The sequence below is a fragment of the Perna viridis genome, chromosome 15 (genome assembly GCF_037379345.1).
Source record: "Perna viridis isolate PV_CMFRI_1.1 ecotype Kerala chromosome 15, ASM3737934v1, whole genome shotgun sequence".
NCBI lineage: Eukaryota > Metazoa > Mollusca > Bivalvia > Mytilida > Mytilidae > Perna > Perna viridis.
In genome coordinates this window covers 20,889,834-20,907,182 of record NC_142459.1, presented here as the reverse complement: position 1 = coordinate 20,907,182, position 17,349 = coordinate 20,889,834, and the positions used below count along the sequence as shown (strand labels likewise).

At 38.4% G+C, this 17,349-nt stretch overlaps 2 pseudogenes across 1 annotated transcript; both read left to right on the top strand.

Annotated features, from left to right (window-relative positions):
- Positions 1 to 410: 410 nt before the first annotated feature.
- Positions 411 to 4,100, top strand: LOC148597431 (uncharacterized; annotated as a pseudogene). The gene is made up of 4 exons (XR_015919156.1): positions 411 to 1,166; positions 1,623 to 1,874; positions 2,471 to 2,617; positions 3,187 to 4,100. The product of XR_015919156.1 is annotated as an uncharacterized LOC148597431 (transcript).
- Positions 4,101 to 11,688: 7,588 nt separating this feature from the next.
- Positions 11,689 to 16,746, top strand: LOC148597430 (uncharacterized; annotated as a pseudogene).
- Positions 16,747 to 17,349: the final 603 nt, after the last annotated feature.

Sequence of the window (17,349 nt, the reverse complement as noted above, 5' to 3'; positions counted from 1 at the left end):
CGAAAAAGACCGACACAACATGTTCATTTTTAGCAAATGCATTTCTGATGAGCGTTTCAAACCGGACTAAATGGTCAAGAGTATTTCTGCCTTGCCTAAAACCACACTGAATATTAGTGAGTAAGTTGTTGATTGATTGATTGATTGTTGTTGTTTATTGCCGTTTCGGCGACCAGGGCCATATCACGGCAAGAACATTTAATGCAAGGAAAACATTAAAAGCAAGATGGTCAAGAGTACTTCTGCCTTGAAAAAAAATAATGAAATTAAAACGAACAGCTATTTACATATAAAAAGGTACATAAAAGGTGAACCTAAGACATAAAATACATACAGAAACATAACTTCGATAAAACATTTAAAATATTGAAAACTCAAGGAAGGTATCCAATTTAGATTTTATTTTATTAACTGATTACTTAAAATACAGTGCAAATTGCCCATTTAATATAACAGGAAGTTGCATGGATTTATTACACCCGCATTTATACAGGGCAATGCCCTGTATTAAAAATTTTAATACAGGGCAATGTCCTGTATTAAAGTCGGGCAAATTCGGCTATTTCCGGAAACGTACAAATACGAAATGAACTATAGTCAAGTGTAATTTTCTGTAACAGACTATAGTTTTGCAGACGATAAACAAACAATGAACATGGCCGCACCAGAAAGAATGTCAGATCGAAAAGCAAAGAGCGGCGAGGATATGCTGGAGGTATTAGCACATGATATCATGAGATATGAAACATTGGCAGAAAATGATGAAATGTTAGCACTGGCATCGGCTCTCGCCGGGGAATCTGAAGAAGGGTGTACCATATACGAGATTGATGTCCCACTGCCACAGGCACAGGCACAGTTCGAGGCTGTTGACATTACTAATCCTGTCAATAATGTTAGTGATTCCGGAGCTGAAAAGGATGACATAAATGACAAAGAGAATGATGTACCAACTGGACAACAACGGGGACGCTTCATGCCTGTCACAGATGACGATACTGACCAGTTCTTGAGGGATAACATGAACAAAAATACAAACTATAAAACAAAATCTGACTTGAGGATATTTACTGATTGGTGTTTTAGTAATGATGAGCTGCGGGACGTGACAGACATACCAGCTATCGAACTGGACTCCCTCCTGTCTAGATTTTACCTAGGTATGCATGTACAGTATGCATTTGAGTCCTTCGTATGAGACGTTAAATCGAGTTTCCATGTAGAGGGAAAGGTCATGCCATGTGCATGTAAAAGAACCCCCATATAAGCCGTAGGTGCTTCTTGTCGAGGCCAAATTTTTCAAAACCGGTTCGATTTTAACACTATAAATGTTACGTGCATCCATTAGTAATACAGTCTGCAGTATGACATCTTTGTGACAGGCTCATAGAGAAATGTGTTTTTTTTTATGTCCTATGTTCATTAGTACCGAAAACATTTATCAGGTCTGGTGATTTGACACAATCCCTTGAATGGAATCCCAGGATTGTATGTTGTTTTGCAAGTGCTTTTTGGAATAAACTACGTCTACGTCCTCTTACTGATTGTCGCTGGAACATTCTGTCAATCTTTTAAATTATATCATATTTATTTAATTTGTAAATTTATAATTACAAGTGTACGAAAGAAGGATGGTTCTGAATATGAGCCAGATAGCATCACTAGCATTAAAAACAGCTTAGACCGTCATCTAAGAAACTGTAAAGTCGATATTGATATAAAGACAGACAAGATTTTCAGTCATTCGAGAGCTGTTCTTGAGTCTAAAAGAAAGCAACTCAAAGGAGCAGGGAAAGGCAGTTAAAGAAATAAAGCAAATCCCATCGATGAAGCTGAAGTCTTGATGTTATATGAAAAACAGATACTTGGTGGAAGTAAGTCTTTTATTTTATATGTTCCGTCACGATTCTTCACTGTTGCTGAATGAAAAAAGAATATAATCTTGCATGTGACATCTAAAAAGATTACAGTGATTCCAAAGGTATATTCACTTTTACCGGACATAGGGCAGGTAATCCTGTACATTTCATTGAAAAAAATTGAGATTTTTTTACCGGACCGAGCTAATTTTTACCAGATTTGTCTTTCCGATGACCTGCAGAATCGCTGAGATTAGCTACGATGTATGTATATTTTGCCGAGGTACATGTAAAACCAACAAGCTGGAACTGTTTCTTTATACTAAAACTTTTTAACTTTGTTGGGGTATATATAGTTTTTTGGTCTGTTCGTTCATCCATCCGTCCGTCTGTTGCTTCGTCCGTCGCAGGTTCACCTGTTTCGAACCAAGCTGCGAGCAGGGTTTCACTGTCGTGACACATTTCCTTGTTTAATCATATTGTTGGTCAGGAGTATAGGTACGAGGCAATGCCGAGGGCCTATGCATGTACAACTGACCAAGGCCCAATATGACTAGATAAGGATTTTTTTAGATAAACAAATTCAAGTTATATGTATAATCTTTTTTCAGGTAATCCACAGTCCTTGCTTAACACTGTATGGATGAACAATGGTATTTTCTTTAACTTCCGTGGTCGCCAGGATCATGTTAATCTGCTCAATGGGGATTTAGAACTAAAGAAGGACTCCAAAGGAACTGAATATGTTGAATTCACTGGTAATAATTATAGTAGAAATAATTGCTTAGAGAGAAAAAAACAGTTTCATTGGATCAAGGTAAGTTGTATATGCCTGAGGCAACGCCGAGGGCCTATATAACTTAACGAGATCCAATATAGCTGTATCATGGCCTTATGCATTGTTATGTAATTATGTCAAATATGAACTTGAGGGTATACAAATGTAATGCAAGTCATCAAAGATCGAGCGAGGTGAATTAATTAAGTCACACATGACACATGTTTCGACTCATAGTCTCCTCAATTGCGTTCACGAAAGATAATGAAGGGCCAAAATATACAAATAGAACTGTATAAACCAAAGTTTCCGAAAAGCACACCAAAATAGGGTAAGGATTAACTACACTTAATAGAAAAACACCTTTTTTATAAAAAAAAATAAATAACAGTTTCATTTGATCGAGGTAAGTTGTATAGGCCCGAGGCAATGCCGAGGGCCTATACAACTTATCGAGATCCAATACAGCTGTACCATGGCCATATATGAATTGTGTCAAATATGAAGGCAATTTACCGAAATTTATTTTTCATACATTATATTTTCTAGAGCGCAGTACCAAAACAAGAAGTGGTGCAAAAAGTGGTGACTACAGAAGAGTGACACCAAAGATGTTTTCACAGCCCGACAATGGGAATTGTCCAGTAGAAATGTACAAGACCTATGTTAATCACATGCCTGATGACGTTAAGACTAACCCAAATGCAAGATTTTATTTGCACCCATTACAAAACCCAAAATCGTCAGTTTGGTACTCACTTACCACTAGGAAGGAACACCATCGGTAAAATGATGAGAGCTATGGCTAATCTAGGAGAACTAGAAGGCAGAAAAACTAACCATTCAACACGTAAAACCTTCGCAACTACCCTCTTAGATGCTGACATTCCAAATACTGAAGTCGCCCAGCTCGGGGGCTGGAAGAGTATTCAAACATTAACAGACTATTCTGCCCCAAATATAAAAAAACAGAAAAATGTTTCTAACATCTTGTCAAGCACTTTTCTTCCGAACATACCGAAGCCAAAGGTAAATGATAATATTCAGGATGCAAAGGAAAATGAGAACACTTGCGAATCTGAAACCGTCTCTGATGAGTCAATAATTGTTATGAGGGAAAATGATGAAAACCCATCTAGATCGTCAAGTAAACTTTTGCCAATATCAACATGTCCAAGGGAACTCTCATCAAATGACATTTATTCTTGTAGGAAACCTGAAATACCAATATCTTCCTCCCAGTCAAATACTATGCAGCTTGCTCAAAGGAAGGAATCTAATCCATTCTCCTTATTTTGTGGGGCAACAATCAGTGGTGGAATTATAAACTTAAACATTTATAGTGGTAAAAGGAAACATGCTTATGATGATAATAGCAGCCAGGAATTTTGAAATTATATTTGACCAACAATGTTATTGATATTTTTCATGTTATTTGCCAAAAGTAAAACTTTACTGTACAATTGTTTTCATTTAGATAGTATTACAGTAAGACAAAGGTAACGGAAGCTGTATCTGTCATTCGTAACTCAAAATCCAAGGACACATACGACATCAGGAAAACAGACAAACAACAAACATCAAACACGAAGAACTGAAACCAAAAACACACAAGAAACTGAAAAATTAAATGAACGAATCGGACACCACTAAAAACTGGGAGTATGGAGCAGGTGCACCGGTAGGGTTTGCCATACAAATAAAAAGACGGGATATGGAATAAGCGCTATACGAATCAAAACCTGTACGAATGAATAAGAACTAATGGCAGTCATTTTAAGTTATCAGTTAATATAGGTGTCATGAAATGGGTATTTTCATACAAAGCCTGTATTATGTCCTCTGTACGAATAAATACGAACTAATGGCAGTCATTTTAAGTAATCAGTCAATAAAGGTGTCATGAAATGGGTATTTTCATACGAAGCCTGTATTATGTCCTCGTACAGTCGTATTGGGTCTCGATCATCTGTATAGACCCTCGGCGTTGCCTCGGGCCTATACAGCTGACCTCGACTCAATACCACTGCCTCGGACATAATACAGGCTTCGTATGAAAATACCCCTTTAATAACACTATAAAATAAACCGATGTCCCGCAAGAAATCGATAATGTTTTTAGATGAAACGGTCTTGAACAAATCAAACATATTGGCGCAGTCAAAATAATTTTGCCTGATGTTGGCAAAATCCACACAATCTAGAAGAACATGTTTGATAGAGAAAGGGCAATCACATGGGATAAACTCAGGTGGATTTGAAGGATCCGTATGATCTTTTCCTGGTTTTGGAATAGGGACTACTGAAGCCGTTTTCCAGATGGACGGAACGTTACCAGAAGTCCATATCTCGTTCATTAACGCAAGAAGTGTATGTAGAGATGGATCAGGAAGATGTTTCAAAAATTGATTGATTGTTGTTGTTTATTGCCGTTTCGGCGACAAGGGCCATATCACGGCAAGAACATTTAATGCAAGGAAAACATTAAAAGCAAGATCAAAGTATCTTCATAAAATAATGAAATTAAAACTTTAAGGTGTTTCACTGAAGAATTCGAATTTTTTCCTTTTACTTTTCTAATAAAATTCCATACTTTAATGAGGGGAGTATGAGATTTAATACTAGAAACAAAATTTTTCCAAGAGGTTCGTCTGGCTTGTTTCCATGTACGTCGAGCTTTTGCTCGAAATATTCGGAAGTTTGACAGATTTGCTGGTGTAGGAGTTTTGTCAAACCGGCGATGGGCCTTGTTGCGTTCTTCGATCGCTTTGTCGCACTCATCAGTAAACAATGGTTTACTAGGCCTTTTTGGATTTGTCGAGGTTTTAGGTATTGTTTTATTAGCAATTGATGTCAGTCTTTCATTAAATAATAAAATGGGATCTTCAACATCCTTCATCGTTTCTAATCGTAATTCTTCAAGACAGTGGGCTTCAAATGAAGCCCAATCTGCTTTCTCAAGTTTAAAACGATTGATTGACTGATTGATTGATTGTTACCTTTTAATGCCGTTTCGGCGACTAGGGCCATATCACGGCAAGAACATTGAATGAAATGGAAATATTAAAAGCAAGATCAAAGTCTCTTCATAAAAAAAAGAAATTAAAACAAGCAGCTATTTACATATAAAAAGGTACATAAAAGGTGAACCTAAGACATAAAATACTTATAGAAACATAAATTCGATAAAACATTTAAAATATTGAAAAACTAAGGAACGTATCCAATTTAGATTTTATTAAATAAACCGATGTCCCACAAGAAATCGATAATGTTTTTAGATGAAACGGTCTTGAACAAATCAAATATATTGGCGCAGTCAAAATAATTTTGCCTGGTGTTGGCAAAATCCACACAATCTAGAAGAACATGTTTGATAGAGAAAGGGCAATCACATGGGATACACTCAGGTGGAGGATCACCAACAAGCAAATGGCCGTGTAAATCTAGAATGTCCAATGCGGCATCTAGTCATGACCACTAGCTCTTTGCAATTGCCCGACCCGGATTGATGAACGCCTAGATCGGGTTTTATGGAATTGAGTTTGTTGTGTTCAAGACCGTCCCATCGGTCCTGCCACATCTTTAAAATATATTTCCTTATTAAAGGTTTAAAATCGGTGTATGGCAAACTAACGTCCTTTATTATTTCATTTAATGCCTTTTTGGCAACCCTGTCTACAACTGAATTCCCCTAAAAATACCAACATGACTGGGTACCCAGAGAAAAACAATCTCTTTTTCAAATTCCCGAAGTCGATGAATAAAATACAAAATTTGTAAAATAAGAGTGTTTTTCAGTTTGTGATTCTTAATTGCCGAAAGACAGCTCAAAGAGTCAGAACAAATAATAAACTGTGACAGATTAGATTGAGTAATCAATTTAAGTGCTAACAATATGGCTCGAGCTTCAGCTGTGAATATGGAAGCGCTCGATGGCAACCGTTCAGTTACAGTTCTGTCACCATGGACAGCAGCACATGCAACGCTATCGCCATCTTTTGAGCCATCTGTATACACCGTCGAAAAATCCGGATAATTTGCTTTAATTTCAGAAAATTTTTGTTGAAAAAATAAAGGATTGGTATCGGACTTTTTATATTCACGCAGATCAAAAATGAAAGAAGGATGTGGAAGCTCCCATGGAGGGCATTTCGAAGTAACAACAGGTGTCACTGCATTGGTCTCTAGATGAATTGCTTCCAAATGAGGTTTTATTCGAATTCCAAAAGGAGGGGTTTTGCTTTCATGTTTTCGATAAATGTCGACATAAATAGGATTAATGACACAGTCGTAGGCAGGGCTATCTGGGTAGGCCATAAGTTTACTTACATATTGAAGACCTAATTTCAAACGTCTGTCTCCAAGGGATGGTTCATTTGCCTCGGCATAAAGGCTCTCAATAGGAGAGGTTCTGAAGGCACCAAGGCAAAGTCGCAACCCCTGGTGGTGAACAGCGTCTAAAATTTTAAGGTAAGATTTTTTGGCGGAACCATAAACAATAGATCCATAATCAAGTTTAGACCTAACCAAAGACCTATATAAATTTAATAAAATTGAGGTATCAGCACCCCAATCGGTACTGGACACCATTTTTAAAATATCTAGTGCCTTAAGACACCTAGATTTAAGTAATTTGATATGGGGAAGAAAAGAAAGTTTACTATCAAAAAGTAATCCAAGGAATTTTGTTTCTTCTACTATTTTGATTTTATTACCATAAAGAAAGAGATCTGGGTCCGGATGCAGCTTTCGCTTTCGACAAAAGTGCATACCAACAGTTTTAGATGTAGAAAACTTAAACCCATTCTCCAAAGCCCATTGCTCAATTCTTTTGAGGCAAAGTTGTAACTGCCTTTCAATAGTACTCATATTTTGTCCCCTGTAGCAGATCAAAAAGTCGTCTACATACAAGGAACCGTCAATATTGTCCTTCAAAACTTGGGCTAAACTATTAATTTTAATACTGAAGAGAGTGACAGAAAGAATACTTCCCTGAGGAACACCCATTTCCTGTTCCTTCTCCTCAGAAAAAGTCGAATTTACCCTCACATTAAAATGACGATCTGACAAAAAATTAGACAAGAACAGAGGAAGTCTTCCTTTCAACCCCATATCAAATATATCTTTTAAAATACCATATTTCCACGTCGTGTCATAGGCTTTTTCTAAATCGAAAAAGACCGACACAACATGTTCTTTTTTAGCAAATGCATTTCTGATGAGCGTTTCAAACCGGACTAAATGGTCAAGAGTACTTCTGCCTTGCCTAAAACCACACTGAATATTAGTGAGTAAGTTGTGCTTCTCAAGGAACCACACAAGGCGATCATTGACCATTCGTTCCATAGTCTTGCAGACGCAGCTTGTCAATGCGATCGGGCGATAATTTGAAGGATCCGTATGATCCTTTCCTGGTTTTGGAATAGGGACAACTGAAGCCGTTTTCCAGATGGACGGAACGTTACCAGAAGTCCATATCTCGTTCATTAACGCAAGAAGTGTATGTAGAGATGGATCAGGAAGATGTTTCAAAAGTTGATAGTGAATATTATCTAGCCCACTAGCTGTATCGTGGACTTTAGCCAGTGACGATTTTAGTTCCTCTATAGAAAATTGAGAGTTGTAGGATTCAGCGTTATTTGACTTGAAGTTTAATTTTGTCTTTTCTGCAGATGATTTAATTTTTTGAAAATCCGGTTTGTAGTTAGTTGAGGATGAATGTTTAGCGAATGTTTCAGCTAGCTTATTGGCGATATCTTTTTCGGTGGTTAGAGTGGTATTACCAACTTTAAGGTGTTTCACTGAAGAATTCGAATTTTGTCCTTTTACTTTTCTAATAAAATTCCATACTTTAATGAGGGGAGTATGAGATTTAATACTAGAAACAAAATTTTTCCAAGAGGTTCGTCTGGCTTGTTTCCATGTACGTCGAGCTTTTGCTCGAAATATTCGGAAGTTTGACAGATTTGCTGGTGTAGGAGTTTTGTCAAACCGGCGATGGGCCTTGTTGCGTTCTTCGATCGCTTTGTCGCACTCATCAGTAAACAATGGTTTACTAGGCCTTTTTGGATTTGTCGAGGTTTTAGGTATTGTTTTATTAGCAATTGATGTCAGTCTTTCATTAAATAATAAAATGGGATCTTCAACATCCTTCATCGTTTCTAATCGTAATTCTTCAAGACAGTGGGCTTCAAATGAAGCCCAATCTGCTTTCTCAAGTTTAAAACGAGGTTGACGTTCCTCCGTTTTGGAGGATAAATGCTCCAAAATAATTGGAAAATGATCACTCCCGCACAAGTCATCATGAACTCGCCATGTAAACTCTGAAAGTACGAGAGGATCACAAATGCTTAAATCAATAGAAGAATACGATCCATTGCCTGAATGAAGGAACGTTGAAGATCCGTCATTAAATATGCACAAATCTTCTTGCTGAAGGAGCTCCTCAACTTTTTTACCTTTATCATTCGTATGATTACTTCCCCATAAAGGATTATGAGCATTAAAGTCACCCAAAATAATAAATGGTTTGGGCAACTGCTTAACCACATCAACTAATTTATTTCTGCACAAAATTGAATTTGGGGGAATGTAAATGGAACAAACGGTTATGGTTTTATCAAGGGATAACCGAACGGCCACTGCTTGTAGATCGATAGTTAAAGGAACTGAACTATGTATTACTCTGTCCCTAATAAAAATGGTAGATCCACCAGCAGCTCGTTCATTTGCCTCAGCAAATGTACTATACATTGTATATCCTTTTACGGAAATTTGATCCGTTTCTTTTAAATGAGTCTCCTGGAGACATAATGCAACTGGTAAAATAGACTGAACAAGAAGAGTTAATTCCAAAATATTAGCCTTTAAACCTCGACAATTCCATTGAAGTAATTTGGCCATTTTTATGGGTGACGAATGGGGGATATTTTCTCTGACTTGGATCCGCGACCACGACTCGATGACCTTCTAGTACGAGTGCCACCATTAAGGTCAATTCGAATTGACTGAGCGCGCTGCTCCTTGTATTTTTTCATGGCAACAGGATCTGTTTGGTCAATCTGATCAAGGTCGGGACCCAGCCAGTTTTCACCTGGACAAAGTCCATGATCTGTTGTTTCCATGTCAGATTCGGAATCCGAGTCCGACACCACAGGCGACACAATCTGTCGCCTAGGCTTGGATTTCTCCAAGTCCTCTACACGGAAATTCCCCAACTTTTTTGGGGGTTGGACATTCTTCTGTTGAGATTTGGAAGACGATGACTGTTGTGATGATGGAGATGATTTTGAAGATGATCCGGAATTTTGGGATGACTGAGTCTGGGAACATTGGTGAGATTTCTTAGCTCTGGCCTTTTTAATTTCCTCTAAACATTTTTTGGATGGTTTCATTATTTTGGTGGATACCTCAGTGGGCAGTTTGGCAAGACCATTGATATCCTCTTTCCAACTCATGATCGTCTGCACCTCAACAGTCGAGGACAGACAAGCACGCTTTGCAACACTAGCATAAGATGTTTTGCCAGATGCAAGAAAATTGTTGGAAAGGGACCACTTCTGGCGAGCTTCACTATATGAAATTTTGTTTTCAGTTTTTATCTTTAAAATATCTTTTTCTTTCTTATAAAGAGGGCAATCTTTAGATGATGACATGTGAGCTTCCTCACAGTTTCTGCATTTCAGATCTTTTCTGCAGTCGATTCCCTCGTGTCCTTCTTCAGAGCATCGGAAACAAAACAGTTTTCCTCTACACTGGCCCTTTCCATGCCCAAACTTCTGGCATTTAAAACACCGAAGTGGGTTAGGAATATACAGACTGACAGCTGTCCTGTATGGACCAATGTAGACATGAGATGGCACTGAAGTGGAACTAAATGTTAACAGGATTGTTCTCATTGGTGTGGTTGCATCTGCACGTCGAGAAGTAAATCTTTTCACTGACTTAACGCCTTGTGATTTCAGTTCCTCACAGATCTCTTCATCAGTCGAGGTCTCGACCCCGGTATTTAAGGACACCCTGTGACTGATTTAGTGACTTGTGTGCAGATGAAACCACATCAAGGTCACCAATCCTGGTTAATTTTAACAAATTTGATGATTGGCCAGGTCTGAGGCATTCAATTAAAATTCCTGATCTTATTTTCTTTGTATCTTTAACATCACCAGCTACACCCTTGATAGTTTTCTGTATTAAAAAAGGAGAAAGGTCATTAACAATTTTGTCTTTATCTTTTGCAGAAATTACAATAAATCTTGGCCAGTTTTTATCACTTTCGTCAGAAGAATTGCAGACATCACTTTTTCGTTTTTTTGAATAAGAAACATTGGACTCCCCGTTGTTTTTTGTCGCCATGTTAAGTTTTAGTAAGTTTCATCGTCTCTGTTCCCCACCCGCCACCGAGTGCCAACACGGGCGATGCTAGGACTCTACGGATTTCCAGCAGATAGCATCAGGGATTCCAGAGACGACATACTCGAACAGAGCGTATCTATCAATGGTGCATAGACAGCGTACTACTCGATTGACCCATGAGCCACCGCCTTCTTCATTTGCCATTTGTAAGCTTTTGAAAATCTTAGAAACATTGGATTTAACAAAATGCCATCAGTAAAGCAGGTGGACAAATGAAGGGCATGGCGTGACCAGCCGATTGATCGAACCGGGTCCATCCGATCTCCCGTTTAGATGACCTAAGAGCCGAGTGGCATATACAGCCGTATCCTCGATCATCCAGTCATCGATGACACGGGGGTTACGTCACGACTGGAGTCTAGATACGACCTTCATCCACTAGGACCTCCTCGCCCACCAATAACTCACGGGTTGCAACTCACGGCAAACAAGTAGGTGAACCCACTTTTTATTTTAAACACCGGGCCCACGGTCGATGTTCGGATCGCTTTAGTCTGGCCTCTAACCTTTGACCTTTCCAGCATGGGTAACCCTACCAGGAGAAAAAACTCCAGCTGGCATAGCTCTTAGGATCACTAAGACACGCAAGCCCCCCTACCACGACAAGGATAGCGATCCACAGGGGGGAAACCACTATATGAGACTCATACCTGATGTGGCAGCAGATACTGGATACCAAATATCAGATGGCTGTGAATACTAGTTTCAAAGAAAAGTATTAAGAAAATAATTTCCTGTAAGCCTGCCCTTACCAACCCATCTACATTCACCACACTATAACTCTATTTTCACTATGCGGCTTAGTAATAAATCAACCTGCTAAAAATGTAGGAAATATTGATCAAATTTCTCCATAATAGCCTTCAGGGAATTTTCAGATTTCAGTATCAAGATAGATTCTATGACTTACCTTTCACTGCCTTAACTCTCTCTTTGTCAAGAGCTGGCTTGCATTCTCCTGGTTTGGGTTTTGTCAAACCTTGACCTCTGGAGTTTCATCATCTGATTCCTATGACATGGGCATTACAGATGATGAACGAGATATTTACTTTGATGCATCTGATAGTAGTGAGGAAGAGGCTGATTGGACTGCTAAACAAGATAATGATGCCGATAATGAACCAATGTACCCTGGAGCCAAAACTTCTATTGGGACATTTATGTTATTATTAGCAACATTTTGCTGTAATCATAACATTACTGGAGATGGAATACAACAGTTACTTCAAATCATTGCTTTGGTGCTTCCTGACAACCATATTGTATGCACTAGCTTACATTCATATAAACAGTTTTTCAAAAATCTGAAAAACCCATTGGTTTATCACTATTCCTGCCATCAATGCTTGGGGCCCATTGATGATGACACTGTCAAACAATGCCCGAATAAAGTGTGCAGGAAGGATTTAAAAAAAGATGATTATTTTTTGGAGATTCCAGTTGTCAGTCAGCTAAAAGCCCTGTTTTCTCAAGTTGGTTTCTATGGATTATTACAACACAGATTCAACCGCAATGTCCCAATAGGCACATATGAGGATATTAATGTTTGTTTGTTTGTTGGGGTTTAACGTCCGAGCAGCAATATTTCAGCTATATTCAGACAATGAATATGAAATGGATGATAAAATGAACATGAAATGAAAAAAAAAGGATGGGTCACAAGGATAATAGGGTCGACAAATTTTAATTGCCACTGGAAAAAAGGGGGAGATGGGTAACGTCGGGCAATTTAGCCTCCTGTGGCGGAGCGCAAAGGTTCCTACTCCTATCGAATACCACAGCAGGGTTCTTTAACGTGCGAGGAACGTGGCGTAGAATGTCTAATGCGGCATCTAGTCATGACCACTTGCTCTTTGCGATTGCCCGACCCGGATTGATGAACGCCTAGATCGGGTTTTATGGAATTGAGTTTGTTGTGTTCAAGACCGTCCCATCGGTCCTGCCACATCTTTAAAATATGATTGATTGTTGTTTATTGCCGTTTTAAGATGTTTTGCCAGATGCAAGAAAATTGTTGGAAAGGGACCACTTCTGGCGAGCTTCACTATATGAAATTTTGTTTTCAGTTTTTATCTTTAAAATATCTTTTTCTTTCTTATAAAGAGGGCAATCTTTAGATGATGACATGTGAGCTTCCTCACAGTTTCTGCATTTCGGATCTTTTTTGCAGTCGATTCCCTCGTGTCCTTCTTCAGATCATCGGAAACAAAACAGTTTCCCTCTACACTGGCCCTTTCCATGCCCATACTTCTGGCATTTAAAACACCGAAGTGGGTTAGGAATATACAGACTGACAGCTGTCCTGTATCATCTTTAAAATATATTTCCTAATTAAAGGTTTAAAATCGGTGTATGGCAAACTAAAGTCCTTTATTTCATTTAATGCCTTCTTGGCAACCCTGTCTACAACTGAATTCCCATGAATACCAACATGACTGGGTACCCAGAGAAAAAACAATCTCTATATCAAATTCCCGAAGTCGATGAATAAAATATAAAATTTGTGAGATAAGAGTGTTTTTTAGTTTGTGATTCTTACCTGTATGAAATTAACCGCCTGGCTAAGACACGTAATCCAGGGGTCAAATTAGGAATCCAGGCGTAACCCTTACACTATAACCAAATGTGAAAAACTGGCGTCAAATGAGGCGGAAACCAGGCGTAAACTGAGACGTAATATTTAAATTAGATAATTCCAGCTGAAAAAAAAGACAGGCGTAATATGCAAATCCAGCTTGTCTCCCTGACCAGGTGCCATCATGACTGGGCGTAAATAAGACCAGGCGTACAAACATGACCAGGAATCACTTGACTATTAGCTAGAAAATAAATAACCTGAGTCATGTGGAATAAATGTACTTAACAAATAACTTCATATCAATTCTAAAATTGGCTTGATTTATTTTTTTTCTAAATTCTATCTTCATGCAAATTCACTCATTGCATGTTCACAGGTCACATCAGTCTTCGAAATTGACTACCTGCCTGACAGCCTTGGCTGGTAAAAATGCTGGTTGGCTTGCAGAATTGGGCAATAATGCCCAATAATTACTGTTTTAAGTTCATTAAAATTGTTCAGTTTGGGCTTGTAGTCAGAAATTAGTATGGCAAAGACTGTGACACATTCACACACTGTTAGATTGTTCAATGGTAATTCTCTTCCTTAGTTTTTTTCCTGCAATGGGACACTTGTTCTGTAATTGCATTGTCGAGTTCTGTTTCTAATGGCAGCGGTAACTCATTCTTTTACACCATTTGCTGGAATAGTCTGAAAAAGAGATTTTGTTTGTTGGGGTTTAACGTCCGAGCAGCGATATTTCAGCTATAATCAGACGATGAACATGCAATTGATGATAAAATGAACATGAAATGATGATATGAAAAAATGGATGGGACACAAGGACAATGGGGTCAACAATATTTGATCGCCACTGGAAAAAGGGAGAGGTGGGTAGGGTTGGGCAATATAGCCTCCTGTGGCGGAGCCCTATGGTTCCTACTCCGGGAGAATACCACAGTAGGGTTCTTTAACGTGCGAGGAACGTGGCATCTTTCCCAACACGGTGCACCACTATGGTTTACGGTCAGGTTTTCCGTATTATAACCTGACAACCCCAGCATGTAACACGCCAGGGGTACCCCATTCCACCATCTGGGGCACACATCCCAGTTGCTCTGTGGGCAGAGCGCCCTAGACCCGGCTAGGGTTCTGAGCACTGCTTAGTCGCCTTTTACGACAAGCTTAGCGCTGCTGCAGGCCTATTCTTTTAACACCCGGACCTGCACGGGGCTGGAAAAGAGAAACAATATAAAATATTACATTGGAAAATATCTAACTTAGTAAAATTACATGATACAGGTCCTTATTGTATGCACTAGCTTACATTCATATAAACAGTTTTTCAAAAATCTGAAAAACCCATTGGTTTATCACTATTCCTGCCATTAATGCTTGCGGCCCATTGATGATGACACTGTCAAACAATGCCCGAATAAAGTGTGCAGGAAGGATTTAAAAAAAGATGATTATTTTTTGGAGATTCCAGTTGTCAGTCAGCTAAAAGCCCTGTTTTCTCAAGTTGGTTTCTATGGATTATTACAACACAGATTCAACCGCAATGTCCCAATAGGCACATATGAGGATATTAATGTTTGTTTGTTTGTTGGGGTTTAACGTCCGAGCAGCAATATTTCAGCTATATTCAGACAATGAATATGAAATGGATGATAAAATGAACATGAAATGAAAAAAAAGTATGGGTCACAAGGATAATAGGGTCGACAAATTTTGATTGCCACTGGAAAAAGGGGGGATGGATAACGTCGGGCAATTTAGCCTCCTGTGGCGGAGCGCAAAGGTTCCTACTCCTATCGAATACCACAGCAGGGTTCTTTAACGTGCAAGGAACGTGGCATCTTCCCAACACGGTGCACCACAATGGTTTGCGGTCAGGTTTTCCGTATTATAGCCTGACAACCCCAGCATGTAACACGCCAGGGGTACCCCATTCCACCACCTGGGGCACACATCCCAGTTGCTCTGTGGGCAGAGCGCCTAGCCCCCGGCTAGGTTTCTGAGCACTATTTAGTCGCCTTATACGACAAGCTTAGCGCTACTGCAGGCCTATTCTTTTATCACCCGGACCTGCACGGGGCAGGATATTAATGATGGCCGCTTGTATAATGATTGATTGTTACCTTTTAATGCCGTTTCGGCGACTAGGGCCATATCACGGCAAGAACATTGAATGAAATGGAAATATTAAAAGCAAGATCAAAAGTCTCTTCATAAAAAAATGAAATTAAAACAAGCAGCTATTTACATATTTACATATTTATATTTTATATTTATATTTATATTTACATATAAAAAGGTACATAAAAGGTGTTAGTTTGTTTGTTGGGGTTTAACGTCCGAGCAGCAATATTTCAGCTATATTCAGACAATGAACATGAAATGGCTGATAAAATGAACATGAAATGAAAAAAAAGGATGGGTCACAAGGATAATAGGGTCGACAAATTTTATAATACGGAAAACCTGACCGCAAACCATTCGACTTTGGTTTTCAGCTGACTTCTCTAAATATAGTTTTAGAGGAAATGATTCAGTCTGTATTGTTGATGAAAGTTTGCGACCAACACTTGATATATCAAGACTCCCTAGATCTATTAACAAAGACCTGAAGTACTGGAAAGCATCTGAATTTAGATCTTTCTTACTATTCTATGGGGCCATTGTTCTGCAGGGAATATTAAATCATCAACAATACAGCCATTAGCTACTCCTTGTTAATGCTACGCATATTTTATTGACGACTGGTTTTACTGATGAAAAAGTATGTTATGCAGAAAGATTATTGTACAACATTTGTGAAAACTTCGAAATTCTGTATGATGAATGTTATATGACTCAATGTGCACCAGCTATTGCATCTTGCAGACAGTGTAAGAGATTTAGGCCCTTTATATACAAACAGTTGTTTTTCTTTTGAAGATTCAAATGGGTTTGTACTGAAAATGATACAAGGTACTCAAGGCATTGACAACCAAATAGCTACTGGAATATCTTTTGTGCAAAAGTTACCTGAACTGAAAAGCAAATGTATTAAAAAGGGATCTAAAGAGGAGGAGCTTTATAATATTATAAATTCTCCAAATTCTTTGATTGATTGATTGTTGTTGTTTATTGCCGTTTCGGCGACCAGGTCCATATCACGGCAAGAACATTTAATGCAAGGAAAATATTAAAAGCAAGATCAAAGTCTCTTCATAAAATAATGAAATTAAAACAAACAGCTATCTACATATACAAAGGTACATAAAAGGTGAACCCAAGACATAAAATAGATATAGAAACATAACTTCCATAAAACATTTAAAATATTGAAAAATCAAGGAAGGTATCCAATTTAGATTTTATTAAATAAACCGATGTCCCGCAAGAAATCGATAATGTTTTTAGATGAAACGGTCTTGAAAAAATCAAACATATTGGCGCAGTCAACATTATTTTGCCTGATGTTGGCAAAAATCCACAAGGGCAATCACATGGGATACACTCAGGTGGAGAATCACCAACAAGCAAATGGCCATGTGTAAATCTAGCATGACCACTTGCTCTTTGCGATTGCCCGACCCGGATTGATGAACGCCTAGATCGGGTTTTATGGAATTGAGTTTGTTGTGTTCAAGACCGTCCCATCGGTCCTGCCACATCTTAAAAATATATTTCCTTATTAAAGGTTTAAAATCGGTGTATGGCAAACTAACGTCCTTTATTATTTCATTTAA